General features: G+C 37.2%; 1 long non-coding RNA gene across 1 annotated transcript; it reads left to right on the top strand.

Moving 5' to 3' along the window:
* The first annotated feature begins 9,317 nt into the window (after window positions 1-9,317).
* On the top strand, window positions 9,318-12,119 carry LOC113098971 (uncharacterized). The gene is made up of 3 exons (XR_003289256.1): window positions 9,318-9,376; window positions 9,476-9,576; window positions 11,798-12,119. It is a non-coding gene; the product is annotated as an uncharacterized LOC113098971 (long non-coding RNA).
* Window positions 12,120-12,483: the final 364 nt, after the last annotated feature.

Raw genomic sequence — 12,483 nt, 5'->3', positions numbered from 1 at the left:
CAGTGGCACCCTGATTGTAAGGCGCCCATGACGCTGGCTGCATATCTGAAGATCAATCTCTGCCCATCCATCAAGGGGAACCTGAGTATTATTAGCAGCAGAAATTTCAAGGGAATGATCAAATAACGATCCAAGTGGCTGTATTTTTATACAGGGTAGTGCTTGTTCAATCCACGATTTGCTCACCATGGTCACTTGTGCCCCTGAATCAAGCAGCATCTGAAGAGGTACACCATTGATGGAACATGAGACCATGCATCGCTTACCAATGAGTTGAGCTACTCTTTTCTTTGGGTCTGACTGGTACTGTAAGTTTGACTGTGAGTGTTTAGGTGTTTTGACCTTTTCTCGGGGCTCATCACTGCTTAGGATCACTGGCTGCCCCTCTCCAGCGACCTCTTCCCGTTTCCCGACAACCTTCGTTGGAGACAGCCAATGGCGCGATGTCCTGCCTGGCCGCAAACAAAGCAGTGAACACAGTTGGTATTGTTTTTTTGTACACAGTCATTGCATCTACCTCTGGTCTCAGACCATGGTGGTTGTGTGCGGTCAGTAGGTGAGTGGCAGTCTTTCAGCTTCACAGCCTCAGTGGGGGTGGACATCTGGGCTAGATGCTTGGTTAGAGAAGAAACTTGAGCAGTTAATTCTTTGATCGCATCACGGTTTGCTTGCAACTCAGCGTCAACTTTTGTTGGGGTGTTCAGTTCACTTTGGGAGTGCTGAGCTGCGCTTACAGTAACTGGTCTGCTTTTACCTACTGAACCCAGTCTTTTCAATCGCCCTTCTTCTTCAGCTGTTGATTTTGTTATTTCTTCCAAGAGCAAGTCGTCACTAACCTGCATGTCTGAGAGAAAAGGTTTAAGATCACGTCTGACATGGCTGTTCCTCTCATTTAACCCCTGGTAAAGTGTGTGAATGAAAGTGCCCTGAACGAGCTCTTTGTTATAGCTAAAACCTACACCAGGTTGTTGTGACTCAAAAAGAACACGCTGCTTCAGGCCCATTATTCGGTAAAGAAACTGTTGTGGGCTTTCTTTGTCATTTTGTCTAGCACTAGTTAGCTCTTGAAAAAGTTCAGTTACATTTTTGTCTCTAATGTGGGAGCGCAGAAATCTTTTCAACCCATCAGTAGTAAGATCATCCTTATTAACCAACATCTCTCTGAATGTACCAGGTTTTGTTATCTTAAGGACTGCTCTGATAATCTCAGACTCACTGAAACCCTCCTGCAACCCTTGATCCATTTGCTTACAGAGACAATTGAAAGACATGTCACAGCCTGTATCACAAATTTGACCACCATGCAACTTAAACTCTCTACGTGGTAACAAAGCTGAAACATCAGACAATCTTACAACATGGTCAGCAATGTTAGATGAGTTCATCCTACCCAAAGGAGCAGCACCAATTTGGTCTGGCATACCAGGCGTTGATGAGGTGACTTCTCTGGTAAGTGCATAGGTGTCTCTGCCCTGAAATGATGAGTGCATGTCAGTCTCTGTGTTCATGCATAATGATTGTGTGCGAGTTTCTCTGTCCATGTGTAATGATTGTGTGCGAGTGTCTCTGTCCATGTGTAACGGTTGTGTGCAAACTTCTCCATCGTCATCAGTTGGAGTGTGACCCTGTTGCTGTGTTGGTGAATCTCCCATCAAGACAGGTGCCACATTACCCGATTCCGCGGCTCTGGTTCCTGCAGCTGATAGCACGTCATTAAGTAGGTCAGAAAGGAGGAGAAGTTGAGTCATGCCCTCATCTTCTGCAGCTTTTAACTCATCACTTCTGATGTAGTCGACAATTAGGTCATAAAGTTCGGGTTCACTTAGATCTGCTACCTGGTAAGTTTTACGACCGTCATCTATCGAACTTGCAACAGTCTGCAGCTGACTAAAACTCAAATCTGAAAGCTTCTTTTGGATCTTGAAGAGCAGCACTCGCCGTGGGCTTAAAGTAGTCATGCTGATGCATCACCTGTGGCAGTTGTTCTCTGGATGACACTTGGCGAAGTAGTCTTCCCTGAAACACTGGGTGCAGGATTCCCACGTTACTATGACAACAGTGCCAGGCGAGATGTGCTAATCCCGGACGCAGCCCCCAATTGTTACCGGCCTCAGACCTAGGGGATATCTGGGCTGGCAGCAAAGGACACACAGGCAGTGAAGCACTGTGTATCTGTGAAAACACTGTGAATAAATAAAGAGACAGACAAAATGAGTGTCGTTCCTTTGGTGCGTCAGTTTACTTCTGAGATCTTAAAACTTTAGTAATTGTAAACACTTCTTTAGTTACATACAAAAATAACTTCATCTGCACATTAACTTCTGGTGTACACATAAGATATATGAATACATACACACTTGCATTCCATAGCCTGTTTCACATAAGAGCAATATATAATTTACATATTATGTGGAAAGAAGAGTGTGTACAAAATAAATCAATAAAGATTCACATAAATGTCACTCATTACTAGAAAGATGACAAATGTGTCACTTAAACACACAAAATGTATAAACTAAAACCCAACACCATTTTACATACACCACTTCACCCAGATTGACTCGTGTCATTCATTAAGTGTGTGCGCAAAGCACTCAAAATGGCGATTGAATTGTTAATGCAACAGATATACTCAACTACTCAATTAAAACACAAAAATAACAAGCACCCTTGCACTGCTGATACACTCAAACATCACCACAATGCTGTATAACAATACTTTTGAATGCATTTACTAAACAATAAATCGTTTGCATTTAAGACCCTTGAGTTAATTCAATTTGCATAAAACACATTAGAGCATGACAAAGTTACTCAAAACACTTCACAATCACGTTCCTAAACCTTCCTAGAGTCGTGTGAACAATCAGAAGAATGTTTAAAGTGCATATTATTTTACCTGTGAATAAATAAAGAGACAGACAAAATGAGTGTCGTTCCTTTGGTGCGTCAGTTTACTTCTGAGATCGCACCCGGGAAAAAACTAGTCTCTATGGTGTGCTTCACAGGAGCGCTCAAGCGCCATCCGTTGGCGTGGCTGTGAACTGATTCTGAACTATTGGTGTTCACATTAAAAAAAAATATAGGGAGGTATCAGTTTTCAATTAATTATTGAATAAACATTTTAACACCCTTTACACATGCTCTCTGAGATCACCTGCTGTCCCACACATCTCAGTTTCACTTCGCTACTATCACAGCACGTTTCCCTCCGGCCAGGACATCCCTGTGCAAAAATAAGCCAAAGAGAAAGACATGGCTATTAAAGGCTATGAAAGATATTAAAGCAATATTTCAGACACTTTACATATTGAAATATAAACTGTGTGCAACATACATTATCTACTCTACTGTTCAAAAGTTTGGGCTCACTACTTAAAAAAAATTAACTTGATACTTTTTTCAGCAAGGAAACAATAGCTTGATCAAAAGTGGTGAAAGCATTTCTAAAGTTACAGAAGATTTTTATTTTTAAAATGGTGTTCTTTTGAACTTTCTATTCATCAAAAAATCTTAAAAACAAGATTTCAAAAACATTAAGCAGCACAACTGTTTTTTATCATCGACGATGATAATAATAATAACTGTTTCTTGAGCTACACATGAGCATATTAAAACATAAAATCTGAAGGATCATGACAAACCAAAGACTGATGGCCGCTGAAAATTTAGCATTGTCATCAAAGGAATACATTTTAAAATATTCAAATGATAAAAAAGTAATTACATTTCCCAATATTGCTGTTTTACTGTATATTTGATCAAATAAATACAGCCTTGGTGAGCATGAGAGACTTCTTTCATAAACATCCCGCCAATAACAAACTTTTGAAAAACATTTTGCTCATTCAACTGGCTGGCTTTATGTCTGGCAATTAATGTAAAATGTTAAGCAAATTAATTGCACAATATGCTGATTAATTACCAGCTACCAATATTTGATGAGAAAGGAAAAAAACAATAGATAATTCAGTAAATTAGCATTTTTTTGTAGAAGATAAGTAAAGCATTAAATGACATTACAAAAATTGGCTTTGAAGTCAGTGTATGGTCTATTCATATCCCTGAATTTTATGGCAGTGATGCTGAAGTTACTATAGTGCCCATGGAGGACAATGCAAGCATTATGGGCTGCAGAGTTCAGGACAAATTAACTGTTCAAACTGTTTAAAGAGTAAGAGGTTACAAGAGAGTTACAGTAATCTAGATGCAAGGTCATCAATGCATGCTTAACAATTTTGGTAACTTTGAAGCATAAGTTAAGGGCAAAAGGTTTGATTGAGAAAACTTAATGAGGTGCTTGATAATGGCTTTAAATCAAAATGACAAATCACACCCAGGTTACAGAGTATGTAAAGTCTTCACCTGAACATCACAGAGATGTAGTATTTGGGTTGTGTCATTGTTTAATTAGAAAAGAAATAAAAGCCATCCACACGTTTGTATCGAAGCTGATGTGGTATCACACATTACCTCTGTGACTGTAGTACGTGACATTGATCAAGCTCACACGAGTATGTCTTCATAAGTGATAACATGCTTGTGGTTTTATGATGCACCTAAACCCAGATTACACACACACACACACACACACACACACACACACACACACACACACACACACACACTCTCACTTTTTACAAACAAACACACATAATGACGACGAGTGAAAACTTGTTGAGTGATCACGAATGCTCATGAATAGCGTGCGTGTGTGTGTGTGTGTGATTCAGCAGCTGCGTGTTGTTGAGGAGTGTAGAGGCAGTGGTCTGTGACTGGGTGGAGAAGAGTACTAGAAGGGGGTGAGAAATGAAAGGTGACACAGATCTGGTGACTCAGCACAGACACACCTCCGAAGCCACACTGACTCACAGTCACAGTGAGGAGTTTGTTTATCTGGAAACCGTTAGATATTAATGCTTTACAGTTTGTGCACTTGCGTTCATAGCCAGATTTATTGCATTAGTTTAATTGTATCATGACAACTCTCTAAAGATTTGAGTATGGTAATGAATATGACAATGTTTATGTATTTGGTCTCTGTGGAATAGATCTCCTACACTGCTGCTGCTGTTAGTTATTGCTGTTGTTGTAGATTATTGCTGCTGCTGCAAAGCAAGTACTGCAACGTGCTTCAGCCAATACAAATGCTGATAGGGTGCTGTGAGTATTTAAGACACTGCTGCTTCACAAGTAGCATATATATTACCTGTAGCAGATCTATACAGGTGAATAGAGCTGTGAGTGCAACATGAGCCAATCAGCTTGTGCCAAGTATTTTATGTGATGTGCTATATATAGAGGGAGAGAGAGATAAGTGTTATTATCGTTCATTAAAACTGTAACCATTAAAACATTTTTGTTGCTTGAAATAAAATAAACTTTAACTGAAAAAAATTCAGTTATTTTATGTCAGCTAGTTGCCTCATAAAATTGATCGTTTTCATTTAGTAAGAAGTACTAAAATAAAATGAATAGATTAAAATTTCTATAAATTAAATTATATATAGACATATTTTTAAAATACGAAACCTAATAACATTTTTAATAATTACCGAAACTATGATAATATATAGATAATACAAAAATAGCTCTGAACAATAAACAGTTAAAACATATAACATGTAAAACATATAACAGTAGCGTACTTAATAATTAATTTCTCTCTACTTTTGACTGGTTTTCTTGTTATTTAATGAAAAATGATTGCTTCTGTGGTCCTCATTTGTAAGTTGCTTTGGATAAAAGTGTCTGCTAAATGGCTATATATATATATAAATAAATAAATATATATCCTCAAAAATATCTACACTAATCTTTTCCATAACAAAAGTTTGTGATGACTGCTTGTCATGTTCATTAAAATTGTAAAAAAAAAAGTATTTAGCTAGTGCATTTTTTAGCATTTTAACCACAAAATGCAATTGTTTAAGACAAAAGTCTTATGCATTTAGGAGAAACCAGTAAGTAGTTTAAAAAGTGGTGGGTATTTTTTGGCCTTTGGTCATGTCTTATCTCGCCTAGAGCACAGTGTGAGCCAGGACCGCAAAAATAGGTGCATGATGATCCTGACTTAAAGAGAAGCCAGTATTTTGTTTCTGGTGCCTGCTACAGACACAGAATGATGTTTTCTTCTCCGCAGCAGGAAGAGGCCTCAGGCCTTTAGGCATCATCCAGCTCCAACTGAGTGAACTACATAAAAACCCAAACCACAATCAAAGCATTTCTTTTCAGTTTTGCATTTACATAATGTAGTAGTTTCACCCGGGTGTAACTGTCAAATTGTTGGCTCTATACATATATATATTTATATACTGTGCTCATGTGTGCAGTTGAATAGATACATATTCCTAGAAGCATTATTAATGCTAAACAAATGTAACCAAGATACACAGTCTGTACTAAGCCTCTGCTGGATGAAATAAGGAGAGGGAATGCCAGAATAAATCATACACCTCATGATTAAAATGATTCGCAAACATGCCCTGTGGTCTGTTAGACCTCCGCCAAAACTTTCTGCGAACAGTGAAAGATTTGCCAGGAGAACTGAAAGATCCTATCAAATATAAGAAACAAGATGAGTAGAGGTAAAGAAATCTGCTTTTGTTCAAGTGAAAAATGAGAGAGGCAGCTGTGCCAAGATAGAAAAAGAGAAAGCAGGAGAAAGATACCACAGAAAATGAAATGATGTGCAAGAACAGACATTATATATATATATATATATTTCAGTGCTATAGTGAAGACGATATAAATGACACGTTCAGAAGTACCCAGCCAGCGGTCTTCAGCCTTGTGGTGTGCTCTACCACCAAATGTATTTTTAGTTTGAGGCAAACAATTTTCTTTGCATGTCTGTCAGGGGAAAAAAATAGATGTTTAAAGAAACAGACAAAACATCTTTTATTCAAATTACATTTGCTTTATGTGGACACAATCTGTCATCTAGCATGAATATGTCCTTTGATATCTGGACTCTGTTTTCAACTTATTTCCTGTTTGGCAAGCAAATAGAGAAGCTTGTCAAAGACTGTCTGGCCGCTCAAACATATAGACCACAGGTCAGATAAAAAAACATTAAGATGAAATCAAATCAGTTTAGGAAGTTTTGAAAATGAATGTGCGGTTGAATTTATGCACAAATTGGACTTCTTGTTTATAAAAGGGAAACAAATTTTTTTGAAAACTTTATTTATCAAACGTTATTGTCTAATTCCATAGCATGATTTTCTTTGGGTACAGGCCTTTTAGCAATGACTCAATTGATCAAAAATTGATGTGGTTGTAACAATTTAAATGATATGCAATATGAGCAGTCATAGCTGACTGTGTAGTAAAGTCTATTGTCAATCCAAATGGGCAGCCAAAAGCCTTTTAATAACCCAGACAGGGCTGGCCAAATATAAATTCCTTTTGTCAGTTTTATAAGACAGATCCTTTTCTTAAAATTTGTCATTTTAAAATCCAATGATTTAACTTATTTAATTACAGTATTAAATAATATATTTTTTTTTATTCTGTAAAGCTGTTTTTTTTTTTTGTAAAGCGAAAACCACTATTCAAATAAAATGAAATATAATATTTTTTTTTATTATAGAGGTTATGAAAAATTATTAATATAAAATGAAATATTAGTTGAGCATCGGCTTTTATTCATAATAGGTACAAATTAGTGTCGCTTGATAGTTTATATTAGAAACATTTCTGCAAGTAAATGGTAATTATAATTACATAAAAAGACAGGGCATAATCTCAGTTTGTTGATATACCTTGGATTTGCTGAGACAGTTGCATGCATAAATATTATTTCAGAATCAGCTAATTTTAACAGACGCATGCTTTACATGTATTTCTGTCATGATTCTGCACTGTAAAAAATTATTTAGCAGTTTAGTTGTTTCAATGAATTTTTTTATGTTGACACAACTTGCAGTTACTGAATTTGTTCATTCAACTAAAAATTTTAAGTTTTCAGTGTCTCAACTAGTTTGAAAGTTGACTGAACTAGGTCATTTGTCCTCATAACTTAAAAAAATTTGTTGACTCAATTCAATAGCAATATCACGTTCACAACATCACTTATCGCGAGATCTCGTCATTCTCCTGAATGCTGTTGAAGAGAGAAGAAGGTCGTCAGCCATTCTAGTCAGTTTCTCCTCAAAGTTTGGACATTTGACTAGAATACAACTTTGGTAAGTAAAATATTCGTATTTATTGGCTTAATGTGTAAAATTACATTTGTTGTCTCAGAAGAGTAAGTATTGTTTAAAGAGTCGTATATTCTGTATGTAAGTTACTGTATGTAAATGTTAGTTTCGCGGCACTCTGAAGCCTCAAAATACAGGCGGTTCCACAGTATTCTCCTTATAAATATTAAAACAGATATTCTCCCATGCGGGACAGCGGAGCTGAACTTATGTGGAGCACGATAAAAATACAGTTTGTATGTATTATTTGAGCTCAGAGCTGCGTTAGAGGCCGTGCAAACAGAGCGCGAGAGCTCAACGCGGATCACTGTATGGATTAAGAACGGCGCGAATAAACCTGGAACTGAATAAAGGAACTGCTCTAAACCTGACAGCGTAAGACATTCGTCAGAATATACATCGATGAAACATTAGGAGAAAAAAGAAGATTCCTACTCGAACTGTGTCTTTTCTGCATGTTATAAGGGAAACAAATGAGCACCATAGATGAGCACCTCCCTCAGAGTTCTTCTGGAGCGCGTATCTTAACGTTACATTTGATATCGCTGACATAAGCTTAGTTCTGATGATTTTTTTACAGTCTACGGTTCAGATGAAGTTCTGAAGGTAGCGTTACAAACTCTTCTTTCAGTTTTCTGAAGTAACGTTAGTCATTCAAGTGCCTCGCTAGAACCTAGAACCCAGTGTAATACTGCGTGAATATCTGTTTTTATACAGTCTATGGTGAATATATGGTCATAAGTAAATTGCGTACGTTTAAATCTATATATTTTAGAATAAAAGTAATAATATCATATATCTTGTATAAATAGAGATACAATAACGATCGACACAAATGTGTTAAACTTCCTTTTATTGTGTTATAATTATGTGTTGTGTCATTTAAAAGCATTGTCTGGATGGTATAGTTTGTCTTTAGCATTTAATACAAACTTGTCAATACATTTGTCTTTCTCTGTAAAGATTTATTTATATGTATGTTTATTATTTTACAGTGTTTTAACATGTTTCTGTATTTTTCATGTTTATGATATTTTTGAATGACTGAAGATTCAGCGCAGAATTCAATAATCCTGTGGATGGACCGCAGCGAGTCCTTTTGCAGTTATCCATCAAAATGCTATGCAGACATAATGGAAATGGCATTTACATTGTAGAGCTTGGACGAAGTTGTAAGTAAATTTATTTATTTATAAATGCACATTTATTGGAGTCTATATGCTTTACAATTGTAAGGCCCTGTTTAATGCATCCCTTTGTTTTTATTAAAGCACACAGGCTCTGCGCAGGAATTCATCAAGGACATAACTGCTGGGATTACGCTTCTGGATGACCAATCTGAGCACCATCAGTCTGCAGTGATGTGATCCAGGTAATAGAAGAAGAAATCTGGGTGATCTGGGGTTGTAACTCGTTGTTAGACGATCTGTGTACTGTGTTAGACGATCTGGGACTGGGACTAACAGAAATAAACTAATTCAGGTTTAAAACAACTTGAGGTTTAGTAAATGACAATTTTCTTTCTTTTTCTTTTTTGGGTGAACCCTTTACGAAAATGTAGATATTTGCATTGGAAAACAGCTTCAAAATTTAGAGAACATAATTTGACATTATTTTCCCCAGTTTTATTCCGTGAATTTTCTATAATTGGTATTTAAAATGTCTTTATAAAGTGTTGAATTTATCTTCATAAAACCACCAGAAACCCTGTTTATGGACATAGCCATTCTTTATTATTTTGCTGAATACAGTTTTGATTCCTGAAAAATGTTCAGTTCTAGCATATTGGCCATTAGCAACTTTGCTTAAAGGATTGTTTCACCAAAAAAATTAAATTAGGCCATGTTTTACTCATTCTCAAGGCACCCTATGTGTATATGATTTTCCTCTTTCAGACGAATCTGATCTGAGCTGAATTAAAAATTTTCCTGGCTCTTCCAAGTTATTTAATGGCAGCAGACAGGTGTGTTTTTTTTCTCAGCAGTCCAAAAATAGTCAAATAAAATGCACCCATCCATCAATAAAACGTGTCTCACATGGCTCTGGGGGGTGAATAAAGGCTTCCTGTCGCAAATCGATGCACTTTTTGTAAGAAAAATATCCATATTTAAAAAGTTGTAAACACTTTTTTTTCTCTTCCACTGACTATCATACGTGCAAGCCTAATTTTGTGATTCTACTTTGTGATTGGCGTATTGTTGTCTCTCCTCCGCTCTTCCGTGTTTGTCACTAATCACCGGTGCATGCATGACCCCTATGTCCTATTTTCATCCACCCGGAATGGCTCTTATGAAAGTGAGAGAAAAGGGTTTAAATATGTTTTGAATAACATTTTAAATATGTATTTTTTTTTTATTACAAAAACACATGGATTCGCTACAGGAGGACATTATTCACCTCTCAGAGCCATGTGAGGTACTTTTTATTATGAATTGATGCACATTATTTGACTACTTTTGGAATGTTGAAAAAACACCCACCTATTGCCATAAATATTTTTTTATATAATCCGACTGGATTTGTCTGAAAGAAGAAAGTCATACACACCTACGATGCCATGAGGGTGAATAAAACATACATGGGTTAACCAACCCTTTAGGGCCATTTCATAGTCAACGCATCTGTAGGCATACGTGTCCCCAAGGCTACGCATCGTTATGCTTCGGCCGCCATTATGCGTCGGTGCGTAGCCAAATGTGTGGTCCTAGTTTTTGATACGCGACGTGCCGATTCACGCAATACTATGCGTTGTCGGTGGGGGCGACATTGCTTATACATATTCATCCACATTTATACCATAGTTCATCAGCAACAGAATACACTCCTCTTCAGTTGCCATTGTAATCTGAATATCACGCGACCCGACTCTACTAATATCACACGACTCTACTACCCCCTGTTGCGTGAGCCGTGTATTGCATACACGCATCACCCGTGACGCTTGCGTTCACTGTTTAGACTATGAAAAGGAGTGCGTCGCTCGCGTTGCTTGCTCGCGTTTCCTGCGTTGACTATGAAACGGCCCTTAGGAGTCATGCTTTACTCTGAACATGCAGTGCAACAGACTATTATTTAAAAGGAATACCTATTTACACCAATATATTTTCTGATCATTGTATAAATGGTGTGACAGATTAGACACCTAGAATCAGAATAAGAAAAAAAACCTGAATGTTGTATTGGTTTGTCACATTTTATGTCATTCAGAAATCATGTAGAATACCAGTGAAGAAAATAATTTCCCCCCATTTTTAGAATAGTTGGTTCTAGGGGTGTATTTTACACTTATCTTCCCATGGGATTTTAAAATCTTTGTGTTCAGCAGAACAAAGAATTTAGTACAGGCTTTTAACAGTTTAATACAGGAAGTTATTTTGAATGTTTCTAAACGAAACCGTTGAGGAGCACCATTTAATTTTGACTTTCATTTTTGGTTACATTTTTCAAAATATCTTCCACTTGAAGGTGAATTACACTTTGCATTAATTGGTAGCTGTGCTTTTAACAAAACACACAACTTTAACAGTGTATGTACATATGTGTGTTCGTTTATAAATTTATTAAGTAATGTAATATTTTTTTTCTTTTCCCAGCCATCCAGTGACATTAAGGATGTTGAGAAAGAAATTGAAGAGGGCATTCTGATTGTAACTGAGGAACAGCAATGTGATGTGCTTCCCAAGGAATAACCAACATTGGTCTCATTTGGACATCCTGTCATCACTGACATCTCCCATGTCCCCAAGGCATTTGGACTCCTAATGGGTCTGTATGCAGAGAACATCCACTACCTCGAGCGCATTAAATACACCATTGAGGCTCTGTAAAAACTTGTGAAGATCAGCTGCTCCCACCATGTGCTCGCTACAGCGGCAGGAACTGTAGGTGTGGGGGAGTGAATGTCCAGCGCTCTTTCCACCCTCAACACCACAAATAAGGTGTCCTTGAGCAAGGCACAACTTCTCCCCGGGTACTGCAGCATAAATGGCTGCCCACTGCTCTGGGTGTGTGTTCACGGTGTGTGTTCACTGCTGTGTGTGTGCACTTTGGATGGGTTAAATGAAGAGCACAAATGTATGTCATGTCACTTTCACTTTTCAGTGTTCATGATGTGTCCATCGGCTCCACCGCACTCTTTCTTAAAAAGTAGTGTTTTTTTTTTTTTATAAGGAAAGGTTCTTTTGTGCCTTTCACTACATTTTGGAATGTACATTAAAGTTTACATGTCATGACTTGGAATATGCATGTTCTCATGTGAACAAATGTTGTTTCCCCTCTA

The sequence above is a fragment of the Carassius auratus genome, unplaced genomic scaffold, assembly GCF_003368295.1.
Source record: "Carassius auratus strain Wakin unplaced genomic scaffold, ASM336829v1 scaf_tig00216794, whole genome shotgun sequence".
Classification (NCBI taxonomy): Eukaryota; Metazoa; Chordata; class Actinopteri; order Cypriniformes; family Cyprinidae; genus Carassius; species Carassius auratus.
Note: the sequence above shows the minus strand (reverse complement) of the source record. Positions and strands in the feature narration are given on the sequence as shown.